The 15949-nt window shown below is 48.0% G+C and overlaps 1 protein-coding gene across 1 annotated transcript in view; it reads right to left on the reverse strand.

The window, feature by feature from the left end:
* The window catches only part of SHANK3 (SH3 and multiple ankyrin repeat domains 3), a 352775-nt gene that overhangs the window by 143036 nt on the left and 193790 nt on the right, over positions 1 to 15949 (reverse strand). The window lies entirely within an intron of this gene.

Raw genomic sequence — 15949 nt, forward strand, 5'->3', positions numbered from 1 at the left:
AGTCACTGTGAGAACTGGGGTGCCCCTATTCAAAAAAATAAAAATAACAGAGCTGTTTTACTCTAAATGAGACAGCAAGCACCAAGGTACTTCAATGTCACAGAAAAATTCTCCCAACCCATTAAGACTTGTTTTTACTTGCTCAAAGCTTAGAGAAACAGAAAGGAAGTCTCGGAACGTGCTCTGAAGATTAAATGAACTCAGAGTCAGGGCAATTTTAATCGAGAATTACATCACGAGTGTCCTCATTAAACCAGGGAACTATCAGCTTGAGCTCCTCACCAACTGCTGACTGAAAAAGGAAGTCTTCCAGGCAGCCAGGATCCAAACTACTGAAAAGCTATGAACAAAACCAGCACTTCTTGTTACACCTGAAGAACGAACTCGGGTCCAATGCAGACTAGCCAGCACAGGGTCTGCTATGAAAATCATTACCAGCAAATGTGTGCTGGCATCTCTAAATGTCAGCTGTCATCTCTAAATTCCTTGCAACTGGATCCCCCACACCTTATGCTACCAGGCTCTGCAGGAAAGATTTGTATTGTTTGGGGACATTTAAAAATGCATCAAACATGACCATTGCATTGCTTACGGCCACAGAGAAGGTGGCTGTCTTTCCCAGAGCATCCAAGCAAAAATATGTGCAAGTACAAGAGGAAAAAAAAAAAAAAAGTGAGAATCATTACTAATCTTTCTGGATGTTCCCCATGCCTGTATTATATCACAGAATGCCCAGACATTATCCCTGTTTTACCCAGAAAATGGCCAACGAGCACCTCTCCCTTGAATTCAAGCACTTACAGGGCCAATTATTTGCACCATCTTGATCCAAAAAAAAGTGAAGGAGAACAATTATATATGTTTTAAGGTTACTGTGGCTCACAATGTTTTCCTAACTCTTTGTAACACAGTAACTTCTGGAACAGATCGTGAACTAATGTGTTATACGTAGCCTACAAAATGCTATTTAGATCAAGAGAAACCGATGCACATCACCCAGAAGTGATAAGCTGTTGATGCATCATTTAGAAAACACTATGATGTAACATTCATAATTGCAATTCATTTGATATTCAGACAAAAACAAAAAAAACAAAACAACACAAGACTTGCATCATCCTAGGGTTCCTGCTGTCAGAGTGAAATCCCAAATGATCTTCAAACTATTTCCTTAGCATGATCTAGATAAAAAGTACTTAAAACCCAGGCTATATCACACGAAGAGATGCCCTTGATTAGCACAGAGACATGGGGTTTCCTGGACTTGCTTTGAAACTTCAGGAGCAGCTATAAAATCCCCTACTACAAAGAAGGGACACAAACCCAAGGATAACCTCCAGCTCAGTAGGATGTTTTCTTACCGAAAAGGATCCACTGAACCGAATTCTGAAGCTCCTTAGCAAATCCCTGAGCAGCAGGTAAACCAAGTCTGATGTTGAGTCTACCTCAGATTTGCATTATCTTATGCTTTTTCTTTATAGCTGCTTCTCCAGCTTTGTAATCAGAACTTAACATTGTGGCTTTGACAGCATGAGGCTCAACTTCCTTTTGAGCTTGCCTACGACCTAAAACGTACTCAAGTGAATGTGACAGTTAAAGAGAGCTGTTTCTCCCAGGGGTAGGGACTAGAGGTTGCCGACAAGTCTTAGGACCCGTCCCAGCACAAATGCATTGATCTTGGAAGCAGCTGAATACTTCCCCCATCCACCAGGCAGGCCCCAGTAAAAGATGAAGAACCTCCTCTGGAAGATTACCAAAAAGGCCTTTTGGCAAGAGGATGACAGCGATGAGGCAACCAGCAACGGCAGGGAAGCCTTGTCTCATTTCTCTAAGTCTGCACTGCAAATAGGCAGAGTAAGCAGTTATCAACAGTTACTCTGCTCTAGTCACAAGGAGCTAAGTAAATGAGACCACTGCTAAAACACAGTCCCAGGCAGCCAGATCTTTGATTTGTAGGAATACCGATTGAGGTAAGGATTTTGAAAACAACAATTGTACCACAAGGCTACGCAAGTATCCTATGATTGTGAATGCTGCCAGAGCTACACAAGTAGCAGTTAGTGCCCTCTTCTCCACAAGATAATTCTGCACCGTTTCCAGTGCCCTATTGTTCCCTCCTCCTGCTACTTTTAAAACAAAACCAAAAACTTAACACCTCAGAATGGGCTGGATGCTCTGCAGAACACATAGAAGTGCCCTGTTGGAAAGGGAAAGCCTCAGACTCAAAAGGAGGTGTTCTCAGTTCATCTTTAGCAAACCAAGTGCCTTGAGGATCCTATTCAGCTGTAGGTGGAAGTGAGGCATTTTACCCCAAAGGCGATCAAGGCAAGGGGGGCTGGCACACTCGACTCACCTCTCGGGGATGTCTCCACTTCACTGCAGCGCTGGGTAGCGGGGATGAGGCAGGAGCATTGTGCTCGAGTGATCACACTGCTGCCTGTCACCTGCGTCACCCTGCTGCCCTCCGCCCCCCCCAGGGTCTCTCACCGCACCTCCAGCTTCAGATGCATTAACTGTTTTCTGCTCCTGCTGCTGATCTCTACACAAAGCACTGTGTAATTCACTCTCTCCATCGGTCTATTGGTGTGTCCCTAGTCAAAGGCCTCTAATAAATGTCTTTTTTTCCTTCTTGACCCAAAATAGCAGTAGCTCCATCCACTCAAGTGTCACGGGAGTCACTGCTGCTACTCCTGGGTACCTATCCTCTGAGCAACATGCAAGAAAGGAAAGGAAAGCTATCCTGGGTAGATAAGGAAAACAACACATCTTAATTTCCAGGTGGCAGATTTATAGCACTTTCAGGTCAGGAAAAAGAGTGCACGGTTATGCAGAAAGCCTTACAAAGGGGAAGCTGATCCACTGGCACAGGCCATGGTTGTACCGCTAGCCTGGGATTTCTGTTGCTGGTAACAGAGGGGACGATTTTTTTTTCCTCCCCTTCTTAATTAGATTAGTTAACAAATACACCATTCTGAAAATATACTCCTGAACTACTATGGTATTTGATATCCCAACTGGCAGAAGGCACAGACATACCCACACTCTTCAGTGTGCTGCCACCTCTTTAATTCAGCTCTCTTCCAGAGCTGCACAGACAGCACTATTGGATTTCTCCCTGCGCCCATCCACGTAGTGCCCATGTGTCATTCACAGCTAAATCCAGATACGAGAGTTACTCATAAATTACATACTCCTCCATGCCAGCCAAAGCAGATTTCCCACAGAAGAGGAGCTTCATGATTGCCTGTATCTAGGCACTAATTCTATAGGAAGCAAGGGAAACACAAGAAGCTTGACTTAGAAGCCAAACAGCAGGTTCGTTTCAGTCTCTTCTCTGGATCCTTTCTTGAGATACTAATGCTCCTAATGCTCCCGCTCTCCAAAGGCTGTGATGTTGTCACAATTTGGAATAGATCCAAATCCCATATTATATTTCCCACTGCTCTTGTCCATGCATTAGAAGTTCTGATAACGCTTCCCAGTGGAAGATTCCCTATCTAGTACTTTGTATTTATAACTTCCAAACCATCTCTTTAGGAAGAGAGCTCATTCTGCTCTTCAGAGCCTTCTGTTCTTGCATTGTTATGCTTTGCTCTTCACTCACACGCTGCTTCTCTTTTAAGATTTGCTATTTCTTGAGGATTGCCAGCAGCTAGCTGAACACAGATTTTAAGGAAACATAGCATGCCGAGTCTATTCTAATGGAAGGGAAACGTTAAAACTTGCTAACTGGCAAAATATGGACTATGAGGCCATTACACAAGACAAGGTCAAAAGCCTTGCTCAAGTCAAGACATCCTCTGCTCTCCCCACACCCAACAAGACAGTCACCTCATTGCAGAAAGTTACCAGCTTGTGAAAGCACGATTTCCCCTTCACAAATCCAGGCTGGCTCCTCTCACTCACCTCACTCACCACGAGGATGATCAGAGGGCTGCAGCACCTCTCCTATGAGGACAGCACAGAGTTCCCCACACCTTCCTCCTCGCCCCTCCTGAAGACAGGGCTGACATTCGCTTTCTTCCAGTCGTCAGGAATCTCTCCCCATCAGCACAACCTTTCAAAGACAATCGAGACTGGCCCTGCAATGCCAGCAGCCAGATCCCTCAGCACTCCCGGGGGCATCTCACCAGGCTCCATGGGCTCACAGATGCCCAGTTTGTTTAAACATTCCCTAACCTGATCCTTCTCCACTGCGGGCAAGCCTGTATTGGCACGGACTCTCCTTCTGGTTTCAGGGGCCCCAGATTCCTGAAGGACTTGCCAGTGAGGACTGAGGCAAAGAAGGAAGCACCTCAGCCTCACTCAGCTCATTCAAACTCTTCTTGCTGCATAAACATTCCCCTTCCCTAGGAAGCAGGGAGAGAAAGCATGAGTCTGGGGGCAGGCAGGGAGGGGAGCAGATGGGTGCCAAGGAGCTCTGAAGTCACAGCAATTCATGCCAGGCACACCAAAAGGACAGCACTCAAACCCAGCAGCGTGGATTCAGCTGGGCTTCAGAAGGGCCTGCCTTGAAATCGGGGTGTCATCTCTCAGTAGTCCATCTGGCCAAGTCCCTCAAAAAGCCTGCCTTTCTGTTCAAAATCATGCCTTTCTCTTTTAGTGCCGTACTCAGAAGCCCTTGTGAGCCCAACTTGTCTGTGACAACCTCTGGTCCCTGCAGGGGCCCCAGACTGAGTGGGCAATACCACAGCATTCGAGAAAAAGCTGGTGCTGATGGGAGAAGAGAAATAAATGGTCTACTGTGGGCTACAAATCACTGATGCAAGCTGGGCAACCAGCAGCTCTGAAGGTCACCAGTAATTTGAATAGCTATAAACATGGTAATGAGGCATACACCAAGTCATGTTGGAATGCACACATGAAATACTTAAATACACTTTGAAGTAATTAACAAACAGAAAACAGACTGGAAAAAAATCTCTAAGACAGATTGGCAGCTACCTGCCATCTACCTGTCTTGTGCTATACTCCCGCCTGCTCCACCCAAGCGACTGATGCATCGAGTTGAGTTTGCCTGCCAGCTTCCTTTAGCTTGCTGCTGCAGGACCCTGGAGGAAAAGCCAGCTGCTGAAATCACTCTGGCTTTCTTTCAGCCACTCGAGGGATCTCTTGCTGTCTCCCTCTCCACTTTAATATCAAATGCAGATATCTTTGCCTTACCCCTTCAAGGCAAAAGGCTACTATTCACCACTGTTCTACCAGGAACTTGACCCTACTTTCCTCCATCCTGCTATCAGGCTTTACTCGTTAACAAACATGTCTTTCAGACCTTTACATGCTGCCTCCTACACACTCCACTGTATCTGCAAACATCTCCCTAGGATAATCCACTGCAGCATTCTTCAGATCTTCTGGAAAATGCCATACTGAAATGATGCTTATGGATCCCAGACATCTCCAAATGACAAGGCAGATGTCCTGACGAAGGTCTACCTTTTTCCTTTGTTTTCATTCCATTGTTTTCAATTCCATTTTGCCTTTAAGGGATAATATATAAAACAGCTCAGCAAGGTCAGCTCTACAAAGCTACCTCTTTGCACCCCATATTTGCATAGTCAACTGTTCTACTGCTTGACTCTACAACCTGCAGACCTTCACTTCCAGAATCTGGTTCTGTCTGTTCTCTGCTGCATACCACAAAGTGGGTTTCCAACCTGAGAGGAGCCTAAATGCTACCAAGATATGCCTTCCACATGGGCTAGCACCACCGCAGGTGGCCAGGAACGCAAAACTCTTTAGTTTGTTCCTATCACCTCTGTTCCTCTCTTAAAGGTTCTATTTCCCTTGGTTTCAAGACCAAAAAAAAATAAAACAAGAAAAACCCAACATAGAGGCCACGGGTTTTCCCTTTCTTGCATCCCCTACACACTGATATGCATAGAGTAATCCCAGAAGTTACTTCTTACACAATCTCTGATACGGATTTGACTTGCTTTGATTTTTATTGTTTCTACCCTATTAGAAAGGTCACTCCGAGCACCCAAGCTGCTCATTTATTCATGAGGCTGGGCTCAGGCCAACTGTCATCTCACTCACTGCTCAAGCAGATTCCTCCTCTTCTGTTCTGTCTCCCAGGACAATGCATTTCTGACATTTCCCTCTCCTGGTGTGTTAGTGCAGGGCTCACTCCAGCATGTGCTGGCAATGCAGCAGACACCGGCCAATTTCCCCTACTGTTTGCTCATGAATGATGTTCTCCGTCCTGCTCAGAGGAACACGGGATCTCTCTTCAGCATCTGAGATTTTCCTATAAAGGGATGTGTTGCCATATTCCTCCTCCGAGCTTCTCCCTTTGACGAGCCCTGAGGATGGCAGCATGCCTGGCAGCACAGCCAGCGGAGTGCTGCAGTTCCAAGGCTTGCTTGGGCAGCCACACGGCCCAGCCACACTGCTTCTGCAGGGGCTCCACTTGAACACAGACCGCCCACAGACCCTTTAGCCTTTGCAGTTGGTGGTATCTTTTAAGAAATGTTTTGATCATAATTCCTGTCCAGCACAATCCTGCTTGCCACAGCTTTCTCTAGGCTGCTCCAGCCCGGTCAGTCTTGCCATTTCCTTCTGCTGATCCCAGGACTGCGAGATGCAGGACCCTGGTGTGTTCCCGCTGACCCAACCAGCCTCACACTCCTGGTCAGCCTCGCTCAGGCATTACAGCTGGCATCTCACCTGCTGTGTTGGTTCTGTGGGGCTTTGTGTCCTTCACAGCTGTCACAGCCAAATTCTTAGATAACGGGTTAATTTAGTTTCAGCCTCCTGAGGGGTAGAGAAACATCAGCCTTCCCATCTCAAGCACTGAGCTACAAATAAGGGACAAATCAATTCTGCTTGTTTTATCTATTAATAACTATCCGGAAGGCATTTGAGGGGGACAGATAGATAATCTGTTCAAGAGTTTCAAACCTTGTGATAAGGCACATCTCAAACCCAGAGGCATCATACCAGGCCTCCGCAACAGGCAGCACACGCTGATGCCCTGAGAGGGGTCTTGGCCTTGGGTCTCAGAGACTTTCCAGGACTGCTGTGATGCAAAGGCCATGCAGAAGTAAAGGCTGGTTCCTGAAGCCACCCTGACCATATAAGATGCCCTCAGTGGCGAGGTAGGAAGACTGATGCAGCACTCACGTTTCTCTCAAACCCAGTATGTGACTCCTCGAGACATCCCTGCAGTGGTAGGTAACCCACAAAGATGACCATCAGGGTCTCTTGCTTGCAGCACTTGCTGTGTGCCGCAGGGCACCAATCCCCCAGCATGGAGGCTTCCTTATAGCTCCAGATTAGTTGCAACATGCAGCTTCCCAGTGTGGATGAAGCCATAAACTTGGCTGCAGCTTAGATCTTGTTCCAGTCTATATCCAACTCTACCCCATAACAGCTGGTCCCTGGAAGACACATTACAAGCAAAGAAACTCCAAAAGGCTACAAAATGAGGAAAAAAATGGAACAGGTAGCCTGATGTCACTCCAAGCCTAGATGCACAGCACACCATGGAAATAAAACCATTACATTACACTCTTGTAATCCAAGATTAAGTCGAGAGGAAATTGGTGCCTCTGTTGTACACAGGTCTCTAGGCAGTTTTATTCTAAAACAATTTCCCAGCGAACAAGAAAATATTGCCTCGACTTACACAAGAACTCCATGTCCTCAACAATCTCTCACGTCGCCTGGGTATTAAACAAAGCACCCTGCACTGCTTGAGAGGCTGACTGGGAGATGACAGTCTCTCAACCACACTTCTTCACCTCCGTGTTTTTTACTTCTGAGCCACTGCTGTACTAGGGACCCAGAAAAAAGGAAGCTGCCAGAACCATGCCAACAGCACAGTTTTGCTCAATGTCAGCTGTAAATTACTGACACTGAGCTCTCAAAAAATCACCAGCGACTGACCCATTTTTTGGTCAAGTCCCTCATCAGAACAGCAGTATTATGCTATGACCTTCAGTCAGTTTCGGAGCTCATCAGACTGCATTTCTTGCTATTGTTTTCCCACACTAGGAAAGGTTTCTCCTTTCTTTTTAGTTTGCTTGTGACTGTACTGAGCCACAGTCAAAACTGGAAGCAAGCCAACCACAAAGTCTTGCATCGCTTTAAATCCTTTACCCTGAGCCCTGTTAGCCCCCAGCTCAACTTGAACACCCGAGCAGACTGCTCAAGTGATGCATGCAGCCGAGCAAGCCTGAATACATCTCACATGCACAGGCTACATATTCTCAAGTGCGTAATTACTTGCACACTTGATACCGAAATCCCAGGGGCTGCGTTTGTGAATCAATGTAAGCAATGTCCTCTTTCAGGAGAAACACAGCAATTGTGCCATGGGAGCATCTTGGGAACATCAGGCCTAGGAAGATGTAGTCCCTACTACCATCACAGTGAGGTTATCGTCTTCCTAAATCACAGAGCCCAGGGACTCTCAAACCCCATTATCTGACAAAGTTCACAGATCCCTGATGGATCAGGCTGCAAAACATGAGGCATTTTTAGTGTCAGTGATCCCCCAGCATATGCCACAAAAGCCTGTCTTTTCACTCTGCACAGCTGCTTTGTTATGAAATTAAAACAGTTATAAAAGCTGATTTTAAATGCCCCATCGAATTAATAAACTGACTGCATGCAGTCCATATGGCAGTTGTTGCATGTTTTTTTCATCACAACCTTCACTTGGGTTTATTAATAAACAAAACAAGGGAGGTATACAAGTTGGCAGTTAGAGAGATCAGGGAAAGTAGCAAAGATTGACACGGGGGCCCCGGCACAACAGGAAAAATGGTGTGCCCACCAGCCTAATAACCTTCCAGAAACGCCCTCGGAGGTTTTTCCATCCTGGTTACAATGAACAAGCTTTCATTAGATGCCACTTGCTCCTTTGTTGCCAAGGGATGAGAAATCAGAGCCCACATGCAATGTGCAAATGAAGTCCTAGAATCACTTAGGTTGGAAAAGCCCTCCAAGATCATCAAGTCCAACCATTAACCTAGCACTGCCAAGTCTACCACAAAACCATGTCCCTAAGCACCACATCTACACATCTTTCGAATGCCTCCAGGACAGTCCTCCTGACAGGAGTGGGCACAGATGCCTTCTGCTCTTAGGACACATCCACCATCTCACTGAGTACACCAGTGTTCACACAGACCTCAAAACACGACACAGCTACACATGGACAACAAGCCATTCCCAGGTTGCCCATGAAAAGGAGCATCCTCAACTGTGTTTCTGGTTCACCAAGGAAAGCACATTGCTCTTTGCTCTCCAGTGGGAAGTTCTACATGTACACTGCAGCTGGACCCTCCCCCAGCCCTCCGTATGTGCACAGCTCTCCCAGACAAAGGCACTCCACACTTATCTGCTATAGACCCTTGCAAGTCTGCTGCAGAAGAGCTACGTGCTTTAGAGGCAATGGTCCACCCAGGTCTTGCCTTAATGCAACACACTTTTCACAGCTGAACTCCTCCTCGGCACCTCCCATCGGGATGATCCTGCCCTGGTGCTCAGAGCGGTTTGTCACACCTACCATTCAGCAGCTAAATGCAGGCACTGGTTAGCCATGCCACTGTCGGGTTAAACCATGACAAGTGGACACGCAGCTTCCTTCACAAGCCTGCAGTCAGTCCTGCCCAAACAGGCTTAGCTGTGGCTGAAGGATGACAAATGGCCCTCATGGAGTAACAGCAATCTCCTGCCTACATGACTTCACAGTGATAAAAAACAGTACCAGAGCAAAGTAAGTGGATTATTCTCGCTCAAAGGTTACATGCTTTATAATACTGAAACAAATTATTCTGGAAAGAAATCCAACACAAAGTGTTAGCTTAAGAATATGGGACAGTTTTGACACCCTGACACAAACATCAGCTTTCCACACAGGTGGAACACAAGCTGGTGGATTCCCATCACACGTTTTTCTCTGAGTTAGCGGGTGCTCTCTGTGATCAGAGAGATTCATTGTGGTGACTGATGGAGATCTTACACAAAAACTCAAAGAAAAATCACAGAATCGTAGAATATCCCAAGCTGGAAGGGGCCCACAGGGATCATCCAGGTCCAACTCCTGGGTCCCAAAGGACCACCCAAAAAATCAGATCGTACGTCTGAGAAGGTTGTCCAAACACTTCCTAAACCCTGACAGGCTCAGTGCGATGCCCACTGCTGTGGGCAGCCTGTCCCAGTGCCCGACCACCTCTGGGTGCAGAACCTTCCCCCAACCCCCAGCCTGACCCTCCCCTGTCCCAGCTCCATGCTGTTCCCTTGGGTCCTGTCGCTGTCCCCAGAGAGCAGAGCTCAGCACCTGCCCCTCTGCTCCCCTCGTGAGGGAGCTGCAGGCCTCCATGAGGCCTCCCCTCAGTCTCCTCTTCTCCAGACTGAACAATCCAAGTGACTTCAGCCACTCCTCATTCATCTTGCCCTCCAGAGCCTTCACAATATTCATAGCCCTCCTGTGGAGGCTCTCTAACAGTTTTATATCTTTATTGTACCGTGGTGCCCCAGAAGTGCACACAGCAGTCCCTCAGGGTGAGGCCTCCCCAGGCAGAGCAGAAGGGGATGGTTCCTTCCCTCGACCAGCTCGCAGTGCCATGCTTGATGCACCCCAGCGTATGGTTGCCCTCCTGGCTGCCAGGGCACGCTGGAGGCACAAATGATGGAGAGCTTCAGTCTCCAGCCAAGTTTATTCTTGCAGTAGAATAACCCTTCCCCTCCAAATAAGGAAGATAAATTAATAAAGAATTCGTCTCTCTTTAAATTTTTTTCCCCCTGAATTACAGTAGGAGCTAAGATACTGAGTACAAATATTAAGACCATACAAAATAGACTTAAAATCAACTTTGGAATTTTCCCACTAAAAAATTTAAAAGTTGAGAACTGTCATAATACCAGCGAAGGTTTTAAGGGACCTTTAGTCCAGGGCACAAGGGTCTCTACGGCTGTAAAGTGGCCTCCAGTGATCCCAATAAATTGTTGGTATGATTTATAGTTACCAGCTGATGAAAAAGTGAATACTGCAGCTGCGTGTGCTGGCACGAGGCCTGGCTGCAACCTGCCATGCTGAACCAAACAGGCAGCGAAGACAAACAGGCAACGAAGACAGCCTGCTTTCCTGACACCTCAGTGCATGAAACCTGAGGAAAGCAGGCTCACTCCCGAAGCATCTCCAGAAGGGCCAAGCCAGCAGAACTGGTGTAAAAACCAAGCAACTTTGGCAGCAATTCAGCATGCCAGATTTCCAAGTTAGGCAGAAAATGCAAGTCATCCCAAGAGAGTAAGGGCCAAAAAGGACACCCAGCTCAAGCGAATTCAAGGCACTTTGACCTGCTTCTTATACAGCAAGAGGCCAAGATGATGGATGCAACTTTTAGTGTCCTGCTTTGCATTTACAATTCTTAACATCTAAATGATTTTTAAAACAGACAAAGGTGAACAGGAAGAAAAATATTAATTGTTGCATCAGAAATGAAAGGGGGGAGGCCGTGTTTCTTCACTGTTCCTGAAAAAATTCTGGGCAAAATTTGATTTTACAGCAGCCAAAAGAATTAACAGAGCAGTGCTGAAGCAGCTGTGCTTGAGGCTGAGCACAGAAAAGTCGTGCTGAGTACTTGCTGCAAGCTTGGACTGGCTGTGTCCACAAGAAGAGCAGCCCTGCCTTTGCTGGAGATGATGCTGTGTGCCTGAGGAGCACAGAGCAGCCACCCATCCTCCCTCAGAGCAGGCAACAGACCCACATGCCCAGTGTGGCCCAGTTCTGAAGACTGTGAACCAAGCAAGCCTTGATGGGTCTACCAGAGATTTACACATACAGGCTCACCACCACCTTTCACATCACAGTCGAGGCATAGGTTTGCACAGTGGCTCTGCACCTCTCTCTGCTGAGGGAGCCATGAAAGGGACACTGGCCGCTCACTGCAGCTCTGCAGACCGCATGGCCGAGCACACAGCAGTGCTGACCCAAGTGGGGACGTCCATCCCTCCCTTGCAGCTCCTCCTGTGCTCGAACATTTCCAGCCCCACAGACCTGGTGCTTGCTGCCTAGGGACCACTACAACATCTTCTGCTACAAACACAGCCTACATTTTGATGAAGATAACCTATTTTAGGGGCTACAAACCTTTTAGACAAAAACAAAAAAAAGGACTCCTCTCAGCATCTACTCCTATCATTCCTGCACCAGTGCACACTCATAGCTTCCAACTTTTTCAAAACTGACATTGAAAATCACATTAAGTGCTTATGATTTAATAAACTTAAACTTTCAGCTTTTCACGCAGACTACCCTAACACAGACACAGCACAAGTAACAGCCTGGGGTGAGGGGCACTTTCCAAATTGCATCTTCTGCCTCTTGTTAAGTTTGGGGCTCCAGCTATCTCAGAGGAACAGAAGCACAGCTGGGTCCAAACGAGCTCTGAGGTAGTGCAGAGCTCAAATATAGCAGCAGAGGAAATGAGATCATTATGGGATGAGTGGAGACATGACCTGAAGAATGGGCACAAAGAGAGAACTGGCACTGCAGAGAGAAAGCAGACCACCCTCACCCACACCATCTGTCACCAATTCTTGCACCTTTCCTGGCATCTTCAGATGCAGGCAGGTCAAAGCAATTAAGTTCAAAGTCTGGGGACCTGAAAAGTCTCCAGGAGCAGATGGGATCCACCTGAGTGCCATTAGAAGGGAAGGGCAGAAGCGATAAGAACCAGAACACACCATCTTTGCCCTACACCATCCTGCAGCACATCACATGGTCCAACAGAAGACAAGCCACAGGCCAGAGCCTGTGGGGCTCTGCAGGGGGTTGTCACACTCCCTCTCCTGAGCCTTTTCCATTCTATTCATGTTTTGTGTCACGCTCATCAGCATTTTAAGGACATACCACAAAGGCTTTTCCAATGCACCCAACAGACATGCTCCAAGCCCACCACTCCTCAGGGGTGAGATCTGCCTGAGCAGTGGAGCCAGTGACCGGGCGGAGGAGGACCTGGTTGTGCCACACACTGACCGTAAGCACACTAGCAGAAGCGACCCAGTGAGGAGTGGCAGTCGGTGCTGGGTGCAGGAGGCAGCGATGCTGCAATGTGAGCCTGGTGAGCCCTCAGCAAGCTGTCTCTCAGCTGACATGTCTCACCCTGACTGGGGTCTGAGCACCATGGTCAGCCACGGCCTCAGCTCCAAGTGGTGGTCCAGGCCATGGTGCTCCCTGCAGACAAGGACCTAGACCTTGAACTTGGCTCACCAGTCTGAGGGACTCAGGGCCAGAGACTGCAGCTGGTGCTGATGCAGAAACACATCATGTTTTGTAGCTTCTTCAATGCCACAGCTCTGCTCCTCATCTGCATCAATACAGATTGTAGGCAGCAATGGTACATCTACCTTTTCCCCACCTATTGCTGGTTTAGGCTGAAATTCCTTAAGGCAGAAGGTATTTCTGCAGTCAAATTCCACACAGCACTCAGAACAAGAGGGCCGTGGATGGGGGTCTGTGAGCGCAACAGCAGCAGAGATGCTGCATATAATCAGCTTGCGAGCAGACTCCACAGCACTGCCACGCAGATTTCTGCTCTGAGCTATTCCAGCCCTTCAGCCTCCAGCTGCTAAGCTGATTTTTATAATCATCTTGCTTTTAATACAATCATTATACAGTCATTATGCCTTTAATTAAGCATTTATTGTAAAAAATAGTGCCAATCAAAGTCAGCAGGTTGGAATAGGAAAGGAAGGGAATTAACGTATTCCCAAAATGTTAATGAGGACTTTTCAGCCTGAACAGAGCTTCAGGATCTGGTATCCAATAAGCAGATTCAAAACGTGATATGCAAAGCTTGAGCAGGGCAGCCCTGACTGAGATGATCCAAGCTGAAAGGGGACTGTACAGTTCTCATGAAGCTTACACTTCTCCTCCTCCTCTCCCACCACTGGTGAATCTTCTCACTTTTCCTTCCCCACCTCCCAGTGACACACATCCCATCCAGGCCACTCACAGCAGCAATACTGCATGCCTGAGGGACCAAACTGACCCGTCACCCTTCCACGGCCTGTTACAGGCAAAGCGGGGCACGTGTCAAGCCCTTTGGATTTCAGGCAGCCCCGTGCTGAGAGCCCCGGTCCCAGAAGCGTGCCCCAGCAGTAAGAACCTGCCTGACAAGCAGTCCTTCAGGGGGACATCTGAAGACACTGGGCTTGTCAAACCTTTCCTAAAGCCAAGCCAGCCCTGAAAGACTTGGATGAATCACCGCATGTACCACTGCACACAATACCCCAGCGTGTGCACCCACAACACCTTCCCTTACAACTGCTCCCCTGCCGCAGGGGCTGATGTCTGCCTGCCCAAGGGCCCCGGCCTCCCAGAGAGCCCGGGGCAGCCCCAGCAGGGCAGGGTGCTGCAGCCACGCGGCTGTCCCAAAGGCCTGTTCCTGCCAGCAGCACACGTGCACTATCACAAGGGCTTGAGCAGTGTCAGACAAGCTGGCAGCGTGGCTCCCTGCCCAAGTCTTCTGTTCACACACACCAGGATCAGCAGGAGGTTCCCCCAGCTCCAGCTCCTTCTACAGTCCTGGTATAGGAAAACTGGAGCCAACGCATGCGACCATGCTGCTCCTTCTTGGGCCTTGTAAAAAGCACATATGGGAACAACAGAGCAGCACAAAAACAGTAAATCTAGTCTTCAGCAGAGAGGACGGGAGAGTTAGCAGGTGTTCTCCGAGACGTCCTTCCCACACATGCATGCAGACAGCCTCCGGCTCTGCTACCAACAACACTGCATACTGACGCTCAAAGGACACGCAGCAGAACACCCCGCGCCCCCGGATCGCCCTCCCATGCTTGGAGGGCCTCCCTGAAGGAGCCCAGTACTTCGTGCTGCCAGGAAAAAGCAACAACTTTCACAAAATTCCGTCAAAGACCTAGATGGGTCCATGCCTGTCCCTGGTGCTGGCAGTCCCACCACGGTGCGGACTGCCTGGGAAGGCAGGGAGGCTCCCATCTGTTCATGCTGCAGGGCTTGCATCGGGATCCAGTCTCCCAGGAAGGTCCCAGAGAGTCAATGCATCACCTGGCTGGCCTGGAAGGTGGGGAAGGTGCCCCTGGAAGCACTCCAAAGGAGAGTGAGACGTGGACTCTGCTCCTAACGCTTGCACCAAGCTAGCAGGCAAGCTGCCAGCACCAAATCAATACAGGCAAACATGCTGCAGCTGTGTATGAGAAAGTAATATTACATAAATGGAACTGGGCTCTGACCTGTTGCCACTCAGGAATCAGATTTTTATTTGGATCCTTCCATGAGAACAGCTTAGTGACTGACAGCAACAAAAAAGTAATCAAACTTTAGGAAAGGGAAAGCACCTTAAATACCAGCTGCAGTTCAGTTCCCTTAGCTGAAAGGGGGCACAACACTGTTAGAGATGCAGAAGGGGTTGATGGGGACAATGAAGGGTCTGGAACTTCTCCCATACAAGGGACGGGAAGCCTTCTTATACTGGCTCTGACTGTGTGAGAAAGGATCCATTGCGTGCTGCTTCTTTCACCAAAGATTTAGGTGTTATCAAGCAAAACCAGCAGATAGCAAGCAAAAGAAAATCCTCAAATGAAATGGCTTTTCACAAAATGCACATTTAAGCTGTTGTGGATACAAAGAATTTGCATGGGCTAAAAATGCAAACAGACAAGACTACTACTACAAAAACAAACAAACAAACAAACAAACCAAAAAAAAAACAGAAAACCCAACAAGTACCATTAGGGACTATGAACACAGTAATGCCCCTCACAGATGAGGGCCGATGATGAGCTTTCCAATCTTGCTCCTTTCCCTGGGCACCTAGCACTGCCACGGCTGATGGGACCTCCTGACAGACACCCTAGGGCCACTCCTTTTCCTGCTCCTACAAGGCAGGACCATGTTAACAACAAACTGCCTTCTCCTGAAGATGTTCTGCTGCTTTTGGCCCCCAGCCTGGTGAAC

The sequence above is a fragment of the Oxyura jamaicensis genome, chromosome 1 (genome assembly GCF_011077185.1).
Source record: "Oxyura jamaicensis isolate SHBP4307 breed ruddy duck chromosome 1, BPBGC_Ojam_1.0, whole genome shotgun sequence".
Taxonomy (NCBI): Eukaryota; Metazoa; Chordata; class Aves; order Anseriformes; family Anatidae; genus Oxyura; species Oxyura jamaicensis.